At 52.7% G+C, this 14,359-nt stretch overlaps 1 pseudogene; it reads left to right on the top strand.

Moving 5' to 3' along the window:
• Window positions 1–337: 337 nt before the first annotated feature.
• Window positions 338–7,554, top strand: LOC149338149 (uncharacterized; annotated as a pseudogene).
• The last annotated feature ends 6,805 nt before the right edge of the window (window positions 7,555–14,359 follow it).

Genomic DNA, 14,359 nt, shown 5'->3' with positions numbered 1-14,359 from the left:
CGGCAGTTGGCAAGTCCCGATGTCTGAGTCCTACCGTCCTAAAACGGCATTCTTTACTCCTGACGGCTTATATGAATTCACCGCGATGCCATTCGGTCTCTGAAACGCTCCCGCCACGTTTGAATGAATGATGGACAATATCTTGCGCCGCCTCAAGTAGAACGTTTGTCTCTGCTATTTAGATGATGTTGTCGTGTTTTCACCCGATTTTCCGACACATCTCAAGCGCTTGCGCCAGATATTGAGCTGTCTCACCAGTTCTGGCCTTCAACTTAACCTCAAGAAATTCACTTTGGCGCCCAGCAACTGGCAATATTCAGCCACCTCGTCTCCAAAGATGCCGTCCTTCCTGATCCTGACAAACTACATGCCGTGGCTGATTTCCCTAAACCGACTTCTACGAAGCAGGGGCGCCGATTTGTGGGCCTCTGCTCCTATTTTCAGCGCTTTGTCCCTAATTTCGCCTCTATCGTCGCGGCCCTTACGAAACTCTTCAATGGTCCCGCCGACCTGTCTACGTGGGGCTCTGCCTGCGATGAAGCTTTTGCTGCGCTCCGTCGTCTTCTAACTTCGCCCCCTGCTCTTCGGCACTACGACCCCAGTGCTGCTACTGAGGTGCACACCCACGCAAGCGGAATCGGCCTCGGTGCTGTCCTCGCCCAGCGCAAGCCCAACTTTTCTGAATACATTGTTGCGTAGGCCAGCCGTGCTCTCACCAAAGCATAGTCGAACTACACCGTGATTGAAAAGGAGTGTCTGGCCGTAGTGTAGGCTCTCACAAAATTCCGCCCATACTTATATGGCCGCCCGTTCACCGTCGTTACTAATCACCACGCGTTGTGCTGGTTGGCTTTACTCAAAGATCCCTCAGGACACCTTGGCCGCTTGGCGCTCCGTCTTCAGGAATTCGACATTACCGTAGTTTACCGGTCAGGCCGCAAGCACTTGTCACGCTCGCCACGAAGCCTTGTCACGCTCGCCACTGCCCTCTCCTGCGCCCTCTTCCCCAACATCTGACTCCTTACACGCAACGCTCACTACCACGGACATGCCCAATCAACAACGCCAGGATCCATGGGTTTCATCCTTGCTCGATGTCCTTCGAGCGCACACTGCGTCCTCCTTCCCACGGGCCCTTCGTCGCCAAGCTTCCCAATTTGGCGTGCGCGACGATCTGCTGTACCGCCGCAACTATCGTCCGGACGGCCGAAAGTGGCTGTTCGTAATTCCCCGACATCTTCGGTCTGAGATCTGTGCGCACCACCATGCCGATCCTCAGAGCAGTCACGCTGCCTCCCTGAAAACCTATGAGCGACTACGCCATAGGTACTATTGATGGGGCATGTACAACTTCGTTCGTCGCTACGTTCGCTCCTGCACAGCCTGTCAGCAGCGGAAGTCGCCACCTCTCCCTTCGACTGCCCCGTTACAGCCATTACCTGGCCCGGCTCGCCCTTTCGATTGTCTGGGCATCGACCTATATGGTCCGCTCCCCTTCACGACCGCCGGGAATCGATGGATTATAGTCGAAGTGGACCACCCCACTCGGTATGCTGAGACAGGTGCCCTACCTGCGACTACTGCTTGCGACGTCGCCTTCTTCCTTCTCCATCACTTCGTCCTGCTCCACGGCGCTCCTCGAGGACTTCTCAGTGACCGCGGCCGTGTTTTCTTGTCTGAAGTTGTGCACGAGCTTCTCGGTGCCTGCCACTCAGTCCACCGCACCACTACTGCTTGCCACCCCCAATCCAGTGGCCTCCCCTAACGATTCAACCGGACTCTTGGGGACATGGTCGCCATGTACATTCGCTCCGACAGCTCTAATTGGCATCAGGCCATTCCGTTCGTGACCTATGCATATAACACCGCATCTCAAGCAACCACCGACTTCTCCTCATTCTTTCTTTTATTCGGGCGCGAGCCTTCCTGTCTGGCAGACACAATCCTTCCCTACAACCCCTACAGCTCAGAATATACTACGCTTTCTGATATTACCTGCCATGCTGAGCAGTGCCGCGAGTTGGCTCGCTCCTTCACCGCTGAACGGCAAGGACACCGCAAACATAAGTTCGATCAAGACACGCCCGCTACACCCTTCCCCACTGGCTCATTGGTCTGGCTCTCTGTCCAGATTTTATGTATATATATATATATATATATATATATATATATATATATATATATATATATATATATATATATATCATCAGCCTGACTACACCCACTGCAGGGCAAAGGCCTCTCCCATGTCTCTCCAATTAACCCTGTCCTTTACCAGTTGCCGCCACTGTATCCCCGCAAACTTTTTAATCTCATCCGCCCACCTAACTTTCTGCCGTCCCCTGCTACGTTTGCTTTCTCTAGGAATCCACTCCGTTACCCTTAAGGACCACCGGTTATCTTGCCTTCGCATTACATGCCCTGCCCAAGCCCACTTCTTCCTCTACATTTCAACTAAGATATCCTTAACCCGCGTTTGTTCCCTCACCCACTCCGCCCTCTTCCGATCTCTTAACGTTACACCTATCATTTTCCTTTCCATAGCTCGCTGCGTTGTTCTTAACTTAAGCTGAACCCTCTTTGTTAGCCTCCACGTTTCTGCCCCATAGGTGAGTACCGGTAGGATACAGCTGTTATATACTTTTCTCTACATGGATATTGGTAAGCTACCATTCATGACCTGAGAGAACCTGCCATACGCGCTCCACCCCATTCTTATTCTTCTAGTTATTTCCCTCTCATGATCCGGATCTGCGGTCACTACCTGCCCTAAGTAGACATATTCTCTTACTACTTCTAGCACCTCGCTACCAATTGCGAACTGCTGTTCCCTTGCAAGTCTATCGAACATTACTTTGGTTTTCTGCATGTTAATTCTTAGCCCCACCGTTCTACTCTGCCTGTCTAGCTGATTGATCATGCTTTGCAGTTCTTGTCCTGAGTGGCTTAGCAAGGCAATGTCATCAGCGAATCGCAAATTACTCAGGTATTCTCCATTAACTCTTATCCCCAACTCACCCCATTCCAGTCCACGGAATACCTCCTGTAAGCAGGCAGTGAAGAGCATTGGCGAGATCGTGTCTCCCTGCCTGACACCTTTCCGTATTGGAATTTTATTGCTGACTTTATGGAGAACTATAGTAGCTGTGCAATCGTTATAAATATCTTCCAATATTTTCACATAGCACTCTTCCACACCCTGATTCCGCAATGCCTGCATAACAGCTGAGGTTTCCACTGAGTCGAATGCTTTCTCGTAATCAATGAAGGCTATATATAGGGGTTGGTTATATTCTGCGCATTTCTCTATCACCTGATTGATAATGTGAATGTGGTCTATTGTCGAGTATCCTTTACGAAAGCCTGCCTGATCATTTGGTTGACTAAAGTCCAAGGTTGTCCTGATTCTATTAGCGATTACCTTAAAATACCTTGTAGGCAACGGACAATAAGCTGATCGGTCTGTAATTCTTCAAGTCCTTGACGTCTCCTTTCTTATGAATTAAGATAATTTTAGCGTTCTTCCAAGCTTCTGGTACTCTCGAGGTCACAAGGCATTGCGTGTACAGGGTGGCGAGTTTTTGTAGCACAATCTCTCCTCCGTCCTTCAGCAAATCTGTTGTTACCTGATCCCCACCAGCTGCTTTCCCTCATTGCATTGCTCCTAAGGCTTTCTTTACTTCCTCTTTCGTTACTGGCGGGATGTCCCATTGCTGTGCTCGACTGCCTCCCTCAGTAACTTGATGATTACATTCGCTACTGTATAGATTTGTGTAGAACTCTTCGGCTAATTCAACTATCTTATCCATATTGCTGATGACATTGCCCTGTTTGTCTTTTAGCGCATACATCTGGTTTTTACCTATGCCCAGTTTTCTCCTCACTGATTTTAGGCTACCTCCAGTCCTTAGAGCATGCTCGATTTTCTCCATGTTAAACTTTCTTATGTCCGCTACCTTGCGCTTATTTATTAACTTAGATAGCTTTGCTAGTTCTATCCTGTCTGTGGAGTTAGACGTCCTCATGCTTTGACGTTTCTTAATCAGATCTTTAGTCTCCTGAGATAGCTTGTTGGTATCCTGTCGAACCATCCTACCACCTACTTCTGCGGCGCACTCTGTAACGATAGCTTAAGATTATCATTCCTTGTTTCAACACTACGGTCGTCTTCTTCAGTTAAAGCGGAAAATCTGTTTTGCAGCGACATTCTGAATTCCTCTACCTTCCCTCTTAATGCTAACTCGTTAATAGCATTTCGATTCACCAGTTTCCTCCATTCCCTCTTCAAATCTAAGCTAATACGAGACATTACCATTCTGTGGTCGCTGCAACGGACCTTACCAAGGACATCCACATCCTCTACGATGCCAGGGTGTGCACAAAGTCTATTTCATTTTTAGTCTCACCATTGGGGCTCTTCCACGTCCACTTCCTGTTTGCTCGTTTCCGGGAGAAGGTATTCATAATCCGTAAATTATTTCTATCTGCGAACTCTACTAATAACTCTCCCCTACTGTTCCTGGAACCTATGCCATAGTCACCTACCGCCTCGTCTCCAGCCTGCTTTTTACCTACCTTTGCATTAAAGTCGCCCATCAGTACAGTGTACTGCGATTTTACTTCGGTCATTGTCGATTCCACATCCTCATAGAAGCTTTCAACTATCTGGTCATCATGGCTTGATGTAGGCGCGTAGGCCTGCACCACCTTCAGCTTGTACCTCTTATTAAGCCTAATTACGATAGCTGCCACTCTCTCGTTAATACTGTAAAACTCCTCGATGTTGCCAGCTATATCCTGATTTATAAGAAATCCCACACCTAGTTCTCGCCTATCTGATAATCCACGATAGCACAGTACATGCCCGCCCTTTAGTACTGTATACGCCTCATCTGTCCTCCTAACCTCACTAAGCCCTATGACATCCCATTTAATACTGGCTAATTCCTCCAGCAGCACTGCTAAGCTAGCCTCACTTGATAAGGTTCTTGCGTTAAACGTTGCCAGGTTCAGTTTCCAATGGCGGCCTGTCCGGAGCCAGAGATTCTTAGCACCCTCCTCTGCGTCACAGATCTGACCGCCGCCTTCGTCAGTTGCTCCGCAGCCGCTGGGGACTGAGGGCCGAGGGTTAATTGGTTTGCTCATAGAAGGTTGTGGCCAAGTACTACACCAGGGTGGCAAATCCTGTTCTGATGAGGAAGTGCGTTGTCGGCTCTGGTCACCGAAATCAGGCCGCACTCCAAGCCTCGTTATGCAATTCCATCGACACGCGGAGTTTTTTTTTTATATACCCGATGGAGAATTGCGTGGCACCGGGATTCGAACCCCGGTCCTCTTGCATGCGAGGCGGATGCTCTACCTCTACGACATCGCTGCTCTTTATATATATCAAAAATTATTTGCAAGCACCCGAGGCGAGCGGACGCGTGTCACATGCGCTCCGCAGTTTTTGGGCTTTTTGACCCGTTCAACCCTACTGGACCACCAAAATTTTGGCTGCGATCGACACCGGAAGTGAAGAGGACCACGAGGACTCCAAATTCAAGCCGGTGATTCCAATATTTTGGATTTTGTCGGCATTTGAATTTTCCATGTGGCCGACCTGGCGTTAAGCCTAACGAGGCTTAGCAAGAGAGCGGGGCTCCGCGGCCTCCCCGGCCTCGGCCCGAGGTAAAGAAGACCCGGAGCGATATCCCGAGCAAGCGACCCCAGCTACGACCGACCCTAAGCGACAGGCCCGACAAGATTTTCGGCCGACTCGCAAGAAATCATGGAGGAAGGCCTCCAGGACACCACCGAAGCGACTCCCGAGCAACAGGTCCGAGGCGGACCCGCGCCGGCGGGCAGCCAAGCCCTAGGAAGCAGCACCCCATCGACGCAATGCTCACAAGTAAGCAACAATGGCGGAACCGACGCAGATTGGGAAATCGCCATGTCGAGAAGGCAGAAGAGACGCCAATGCAGCGATAACAAGCAGCAAGTTTTGGCGGACACGAGCCTAGGGAACGGGCCTTCCCTAAGCGCGGCAAAGGTCACAGATGGAGCGCCAGCTGCGCCGGAGAGGAAAGAGAGAGTAGGAGCGCCGAGGCGGAGACTGCCGCCGCTCCCCAGAGACGACCTTAAAATAGTCCTTCGCCCGAGGGGACTCGCTGTTAAAAACCTGCAGACGCACCAAGTGGCGCGGGCGGTAGTCGCGGCTACCGAACAAGGATGTAAGGCTGAGGACCTCATCATCCGACTGCGCAACGGATCGAACATCATCATCATCAGCATCACCAACGAAGAAGCAGCAAAGAAGATTAGGCGCATCAAGCAGCTGAGCTTCGGGGGCAAGAGCTACGCCGTCAACGCACACGTGGCAGCACCGGAAGGAACACTGCGCGGGGTCCTCCACGGCGTGGACCCGGGAACCTCACCGGAAGAACTCAAGGCCAACCTCAGAGTCCGCACGCAAGGCGTGAAGATCCTGGCAGCCAGAATGCTCGGAAAATTCAGCACGGCCGTCATCACCTTCGACGGCCCCATTCTCCCGAAGCAGGTGCTGTACTACGGCGGGGAGATGTGGTGCTACCCGTACCGGCCCACGAGGCAGGTGTGCTTCGCCTGCGGCCAACAGGGGCACCGAATGGACGTCTGCCCGAACCCGGACACCAGGACCTGCAGGCAGTGCGGATGCCAGAATCCGGCGGCAGGGCACCAATGCACACCCAAGTGCCTGCTGTGTGGCGGCGATCACGCGGTGGGCACGAGAGACTGCAAACAACGCCTCAAGTCAGCGAGCGAGCTGCGGTGGGGACCCCAGCAGCAGCAGCGGCGTAGCCGAGGCCGCAGCCGGGGAAGAAGACCAAGATGGTTCCGGGACGAGAGCCAGGACCCGGGCCGGAGCAGCCGCGGCAGCAGCCGGAGCCAGAGCCGAGGGTCCAACCGGGACGGGTCCTACCCACCCCTGGGCAACGCCGGCAAGCAACAGCCGCAGCAAAAGCAGCAGCCGTGCCAACAGAAGAAGAAGAGCGGCGGAGGTGTTAAGGTGAGTTGGGGAGACGGCCCTCCCAAATCACTTTTTGCTCCGCACTCTAACACTAACAACATACAAACCACACAAGACAAACAACTATTAGAAGAGATTACGAGCCTCAGGCGCGAACTCGAGCAAAGTCGCCAGGAAGCGAGGCAACTAAAGAAACAACTAAATGCCATTATCACAGAGAAACAAGAAATGAGAGCGGTTTATTCGCCGGCTAGAACGCCAACTCCACCACCTCAGGCGATGGACATGGCGCAACAAAACCACGAAGGGGGAAACCCCATTGATGATATAAAACCCTCATAATGGCTCTACAGGGACAAATGCAGCAAATGCAAAGTGAACTGCAAGAGACACAACAAAAGTTTGCCTTCCAAGAACAGAACTTTAGAACCTATGTTAAAAACCAGACCACGCAAAGAACCACCAACGACGCCAGAGACAGACTATTCAACGAACGCAGGTTCGGCGCAGAGACCCCCAACACAAACAACAATATCAAAACATGGCAGAACGCCACCAACAACTAGAACTTTGGCAATGGAACTGCAGGGGGTACAAGCGTAAGCAAGGCCTCCTGCAGCAATTCATATACACGAGACGAACCCCACCGGATGTAATTATATTACAAGAAACAAACAACACCCCAACACTCAGCGGCTACACTTCTCAGGAAAGCGGTCGCACTGCGACCCTCATAAGCAAACAAGAAGTAGCCATAGCACACAAAGAAATAGAGGACACCCAGTTCGAACACGTAATTACAGAGATAATTCCTAAAAAGAAAACAAATTCCAAAAGCACCTATATCGTAAATCTATACAGCCCACCCAAGCAAACAAATGGGAACTTTTTTAGGCTCTTTGCGGAGGCGGAAAAGTTGGCGGGACAAAACACCTTAATCATAGCGGGCGACTTTAACGCCAAGAGTCCGAGATGGGGCTATAACAGGACAAAAAGGGGCGCGGCATCTGCACGGCGGCAGACAACGTAGGATGCGAGCTGCTAACCGGCGAGAATCAACCGACCAGGCAGGGGAACAGCGTCAGTCCAGACACGAGTCCCGACCTAACCTTCATAAGGGGCGCCAAACAAGCGGAGTGGGAAAACCTACTCGAGAACCTTGGAAGAGACCACCACATAATAAGGATCTGCACGGTGGCGGACAACGTCAGGAGGAAGATTGGCACGGCTCGACTGACGGGAAGGGACGCCTTCAGAGCGCACTGCAAGCAGCTCGAGGGCGACATCGGTTCTGCGGAAGTGTGGAGCCAACAACTCAGACGGATCCAAGACCTATACACGAAAGAAGTAGACAGAACGGAACAAACGCCGGAGGTGGACAAGTGGCTCCTCAATCTAAGGGAGGCGCGACGCGGGCTCACCCAGCGGTGGAAGAGACAAAAACTCAACAGGAAGCTAAAGAGGAAAATTGCCGATATAACTAAGGAAACGGAGCACTACGCGACGCAGCTGGCCAGGCAGGGGTCGCAGCAATTCAGCAACTCGCTGAACGGCACCCTCAGCACAGCCAGAACGTGGCAGATCCTCAAGGCCCTCATGGACCCGAGCAAAAACAAATCCGAAGGCAGCAAGTTGACACAGAGGCTGGTGCACCAATACAAAGGCACGGACGAACAACTACTCGAAGAGGTCCGGATCAAGTGCTACGGCAAAGATCAGGTCGAGAGCTACCGAGAAGAATACCGTGGCGAGGATAACCCGGCCATGGACCGACCCATCACGAGAGAGGAGGTCGTCGAGGCGATAATATCGGCCACGAAGAACACGGCGGCGGGGGCGGACAATATCCGGAACTCGCTAATAAGGAACCTCAGTGACGAGGCGATAGATCAGCTTACGACCTACCTCAACAAGCTCTGGCAAGAGGGAAGAGTGCAGGCGGAGTGGAAACACGCCCTCGTCGTGATGATTCCGAAGCCAGGCAAGAAGCTCCAGATCGAGAACCTCAGGCCGATATCTCTAACGTCGTGCCTGGTCAAGCTGTACGAGAAAGTGATCCCGAAGAGAATCCAGTCGCACCTGGAAAACGAACAATGGTACCCGGACAGCATGTACAGGTTCAGAGCCAACCTCTCTACGCAAGACGTGCTGCTCCAACTCAAGGAGGAAGTGCTAGAGGCGATGCCGATGGCGGGCGAAAACGTCGTCATGGCCCTCAACATAAAGGGGGCTTTCGACAACGTAAGCCAAGCGGCCATCATGGAGGGCATCAACAACACCAACTGCGGGAAGAGAACGCACGATTGCGTCAGAGCCTTCCTGAGCGACAGAACGGCGACCGTGGGGCTGGGCGAGCTGAGAAGCGATGTCTTCCCCACGCCGTGCAAAGGCACACCCCAAGGATCCGTCATATCGCTCGTCCTCTTCAACGTGGCAATGATTGGACTTTCAAGACGGCTCAAGGAGATCCAGGGCATCCAACACGCGATGTACGCCGACGACATCACGATATGGGTCACCCAAGGATCACTCGGGGAGAAGCAAGAAAAACTACAGGAAGCGGCAACTTGAGTAGAAACTTACACCAGAGAGAGGGGCCTAAGATGCTCGACGGAGAAGTCGGAACTCTTCAGGGTCGGCAAGCATCCCACCCAAGCGACATTGGAGGTCGTTCTCGAGGGACAGAACATCCCGGAAAAGAACATGATAAGGATCCTGGGCATGTGGTTGCAAGGAAGCCGGAAATGCAGCCACACCATCAGCCTGCTGAGTAAGGCGGCAGAGCAGGTGGGCCGTATGATCAACAGTCTCTCCTAAAAGAGATATGGAATGAGAGAAGAAGACACTCTCAAGCTAGTTAACAGCCTAATTGTCAGCCGAGTCACGTACTCCCTGCCGTACCACGCGACGACCAAGGCGGAAAGAGAGCAAGCCGACATCATTCTCAGGAAGGCGTGCAGGACTGCTCTGCACTTACCCAAGTACACGTCGAACGAAAAGTTGCTCCAGCTAGGCATCAGCAACACCTTCAGCGAGCTCGCCGAAGTTCTGCAGGGAACGCAAACCACGAAACTCAGAGGCACCCCCACGGGACGAGCGCTCCTAAGAAGGTTGGGTCGGGACACGAGCGGACTGGTAGACAGATACGCGGACGTACCGGACCACCATTGCCGAAAAACATTGCCGAAAAACATGGACCCAATCTTCACGAAAACAGACGAAAAGCGAGGGCCGAGTACGTGGAGAGAACGCTAGCCCCAGTTAGACAACACCGTATACACGGACGCTGCCGTATATCCGTGCGAGAGAGAACGCGTAGCCGCGACGGTAGTGGTAAACAAGGAAGGAAACATGATCACGTGTGCCACGGCTGAGGTGGCCGGCACAGCGGAGGCCGAAGAGATTGCCGTTGCGCTGGCGGCAGCAGAAGGCTACAGAACGGGCCGATCTCTCAACATACTGACGGACTCGAAGGAGACGTGTAGGAACTACACGAGGGGCAGGATCAGCAGAACAGCCCTTAAAATACTCAGCGGGGTAACCTCCGCCGAGGTGAAACCCAGGCATAACCTAATCTGGATCCCGGGCCACGCGGGCATAGTGGGGAACGAAAGGGCCGACAGCCTAGCTCGAGGTAACGCATTCCGAGCAGGGCAGTCAAATGCTCCGGAACTCCGCCTACAGGCTTGCGAGGCGGGATACGCAGAGACCTTGCACTTGCATAGGGGAGCTAGGATTAGATATCCACCACCACACAAAGCCCTAACAAAGGAGGAAGCGACCGGCTGGCGCAGATTACAGACCAACTCCTTTCCTAACCTACACATACTTAATAAGATGTTCCCGACACAATACAGAGACACCTGCCCTTGTGCGATGCCACACCTACACTTTATCATATGACGTGGGAATGGGAACGCAACAAAGCATTCCACCAACACGAACACCCGAGTGCGGAGCAATGGGAGAGTCGGCTCACCAGCGGCGAGCTCGCGACCCAAAGGGCCTTAGTGCAGCACGCGACTGATGCAGCACGACTCAGTGGAGCCTTGGAATAGGGGCCCACCCTTGCTGACGAGAAGTCTCAAGTCGCCAGCGCCAGAGATGACGACGGAGACTTTACAACCGCGAATCCCTTGAAAGATACAATAAAGTTTTCACTCACTCTTGGCACCTGATTGATTAATATAAGATAAAGTCACCAGAACTTGAGTAGTTGTGTAAGGATTCTCCTTTTTTTTGTGTAATGAGTGGTGGTGTAAGGATTCATTAGTCATTAGAAACGTTTTTTTCCTTATGACCTATCTTGTATAGTGTTGTGCTGCTACAACCCTTCTCTGAGTGGAATTTTTCATATTCTTGTGTAGCAGCGTTTTTTTTACATTCCTGCGGACCCCCATGCCTAGAACTTTCTCCTGAAATGTTTCTTTCTCGCTGTGTGGCTGCCAGGCGCTTCGCGCGTGTCGCCACAATGCGCCTTGAGTGTCATTTTGTAACATCTTGTGCAGTAAAGTTTTTTTTTTGTCTCAACCCTGTGGCAGCTGTGCGCTGTAGAGGTTCGCGCTTGTCATCGACTTTTCTGTCGTTACCTGCTTCCGAACACCTGCCGCCGTTTCAAGTTGTAAATTTTTGTTTTAACCTCTCCCCTCACCACTGTTTGTGTTTTTGTTTTGAAACTTTTTTCTGTGCCTCGCGGATACTATAAAAGCTGCTTGTTTCAAACACTGTAATACACTCGAAAAAGGCTTGTCCTCGAGCCGAAACGTCGTGAATTAAATCTTGTTATGTTTTTCAAATTCTGGTGACGTTATCTTATATATATATATATATATATATATATATATATATATATATATATTGTAGCAGGATTTCCGGGGAAAGTAACTTAGCGACAGCTAGCCAAAATGCCGGTCCGAGCTTCGGTCATCCAGCCAGCGATCTCGCGCCGCGCGCTAGCGGAGCGGCGGCCGCCGCTGCTCATCTTCCTCTTTACAATTACCCCCAGGCTGAAGGCGAAGCCATCCTGGCGAGTCAGGGAGACGACAACACACACGGGTCATAGTACGGCTTCAGGCGTGACACATGAACAGCCTCGCGGCTGCGTCTGCGTTGATCTGTGGAGGGTGTCACCGGGTCGACAATGTAGTTGACCGGGGAAGTGCGCTCTACGATGCGGTAAGGTCCGTGGTACTTGGGGAGAAGTTTGGAGGAAAGGCCAGGGGAGGTAGACGGCACGTGAAGCCAGACGAGAGAGCCGGGTAGAAAACTGTCATCAGTGTGGCTTGTGTCGAAACGGAATTTTTGACGCCCCTGCTCGCCGGATGTTAACGACCGAGCGAGCTGACGGCACTCCTCGGCATGCTTGGACGCCTCCGAAATAGTGGTGCACTCAGACACGTCTGGCCGGTAAGGAAGTACTGTGTCGAGTGGTGAGGAAGGTTCTCGCCCGTAGAGGAGAAAAAACGGCGAGAAGCCGGTGGTGGTCTGCGTGCCGGTGTTGTAGGCGTAGGTGATGAACGGCAGGATCCGGTCCCAGTCGGAGTGGTCGGAAGACACGTACATCGACAGCATATCGCCCAAGGTGCGGTTAAACCGTTCCGTCAAACCGTTAGTCTGAGGATGGTAGGCCGTGGCGGTATGGTGAGTGATCTTACACTGTTTGAGAAGAGATTCCACGACCTCGGACAGAAAGACGCGCCCACGGTCGCTCAGCAGTTCCCGGGGCGCTCCATGGCGAAGAATGAAGTGATGCAAGATGAAAGAGGCAACGTGTGGTGCCATAGCAGCAGGAAAAGCCGCGGTTTCGGCGTAACGCGTGAGGTGGTTGACGGCTACAATAACCCAGTGGTTGCCAGCAGCAGTGTAAGGAAGGGGGCCGTAGAGGTCAATCCCAACTGTGTGAAAAGGACGGGAAGGGCAAGGGAGAGGCTGCATCTGGCCGACTGAGTGGTGAGGAGCCGGCTTGCGACGTTGACAGTCAGGGCACGAGCGGACGTATTTGCGGACGTAGGTGGACATACCGCGCCAATAATAGCGGAGACGGAGTCGCGTGTATGTTTTAAAGGCGCCGGCATGAGCAGACTGCGGGTCGTTGTGAAACAGGGCGCAGAATGTCGACCGCAGATGGGCAGGGACGACAAGCAACGACTTCCTGCCGGTAGGGACGTAGTTGCGGCGGTACAATAGACCATCACGAATGGCGAAGTGAGCAGCCTGGCGGCGTAGGGCACGAGGCACGGGTGCCGCCGAGGAATTTGAGAGAAAACTTACAAGCGAAGATATCCAGGGGTCCTTATTTTGCTCGCTGCCCATGGTATCTGGTGAAAACGACGGCGAAGCGCAACCAGTTGGCGAGTGGCAGACAACGTCTGGCGGCAGTGGAGAGCGGGACAATGCGTCGGCGTCGTTATGTTTTCGGCCGGAGCGATAGATGACACGGATATCATACTCCTGTAGGCGTAGGGCCCAGTGAGCGAGGCGGCCTGTAGGGTCTTTCAAGGAGGCCAGCCAGCACAGGGAATGATGGTCCGTGACGATATCGAAAGGGCGGCCATAAACGTAAGGGCGAAACTTTCCGATCGCCCAAACAATCGCCAAGCATTCCTTCTCGGTTACTGAGTAGTTGGATTCCGGTTTTGTCAGTGCACGGCTCGCGTAGGCAACGACATACTCGGGAAATCCGGGTTTACGTTGCGTAAGGACAGCGCCGAGGCCAACGCCACTGGCATCGGTGTGAATTTCAGTGGGAGCAGTGGGGTCGAAGTGGCGTAAAATGGGAGGCGCTGTGAGCAGCCGACGTAAGGTGATGAAGGCGTCATCGCAGTCAGGTGACCAATCGGACAGGTTGTTGGCGCCCCGAAGAAGGTTCGTAAGTGGTGCGATGATAGAGGCGAAATTTCGGACGAATCGTCGGAAATAAGAACACAGGCCGAAAAAGCTGCGAAGTTCCTTCTGAGTAGACGGCTTGGGGAACTCAGCGACGGCATGAAGTTTGGCTGGGTCAGGAAGCACGCCATCCTTAGAGACGACGTGACCTAATATTGTCAGTTGGCGGGCGCCAAAGCGACACTTTTTGAGATTAAGTTGGAGCCCCGCGGCAGTTAAACATGTCAACACGTGCTCCAAGCGGTGCAGGTGGGTCTCAAAATCAGGCGCGAAGACGACAATGTCGTCTAAGTAGCACAGACACGTGGACCACTTCAGGCCGCGTAAAATGGAGTCCATCATTCGCTCGAAAGTCGCTGGGGCATTACAAAGGCCGAAAGGCATGACGGTAAATTCGTACAGGCCATCTGGTGTAACAAAAGCCGTCTTGGCACGGTCAGCCTCCGCCACAGGGACCTGCCAATACCCCGAACGCAGGTCTAAAGA

This window comes from Amblyomma mixtum, chromosome 6 (genome assembly GCF_055824585.1).
Source record: "Amblyomma mixtum isolate Tamu chromosome 6, ASM5582458v1, whole genome shotgun sequence".
Lineage (NCBI taxonomy): Eukaryota > Metazoa > Arthropoda > Arachnida > Ixodida > Ixodidae > Amblyomma > Amblyomma mixtum.
This window is presented reverse-complemented; position numbering and strand designations above follow the sequence as displayed.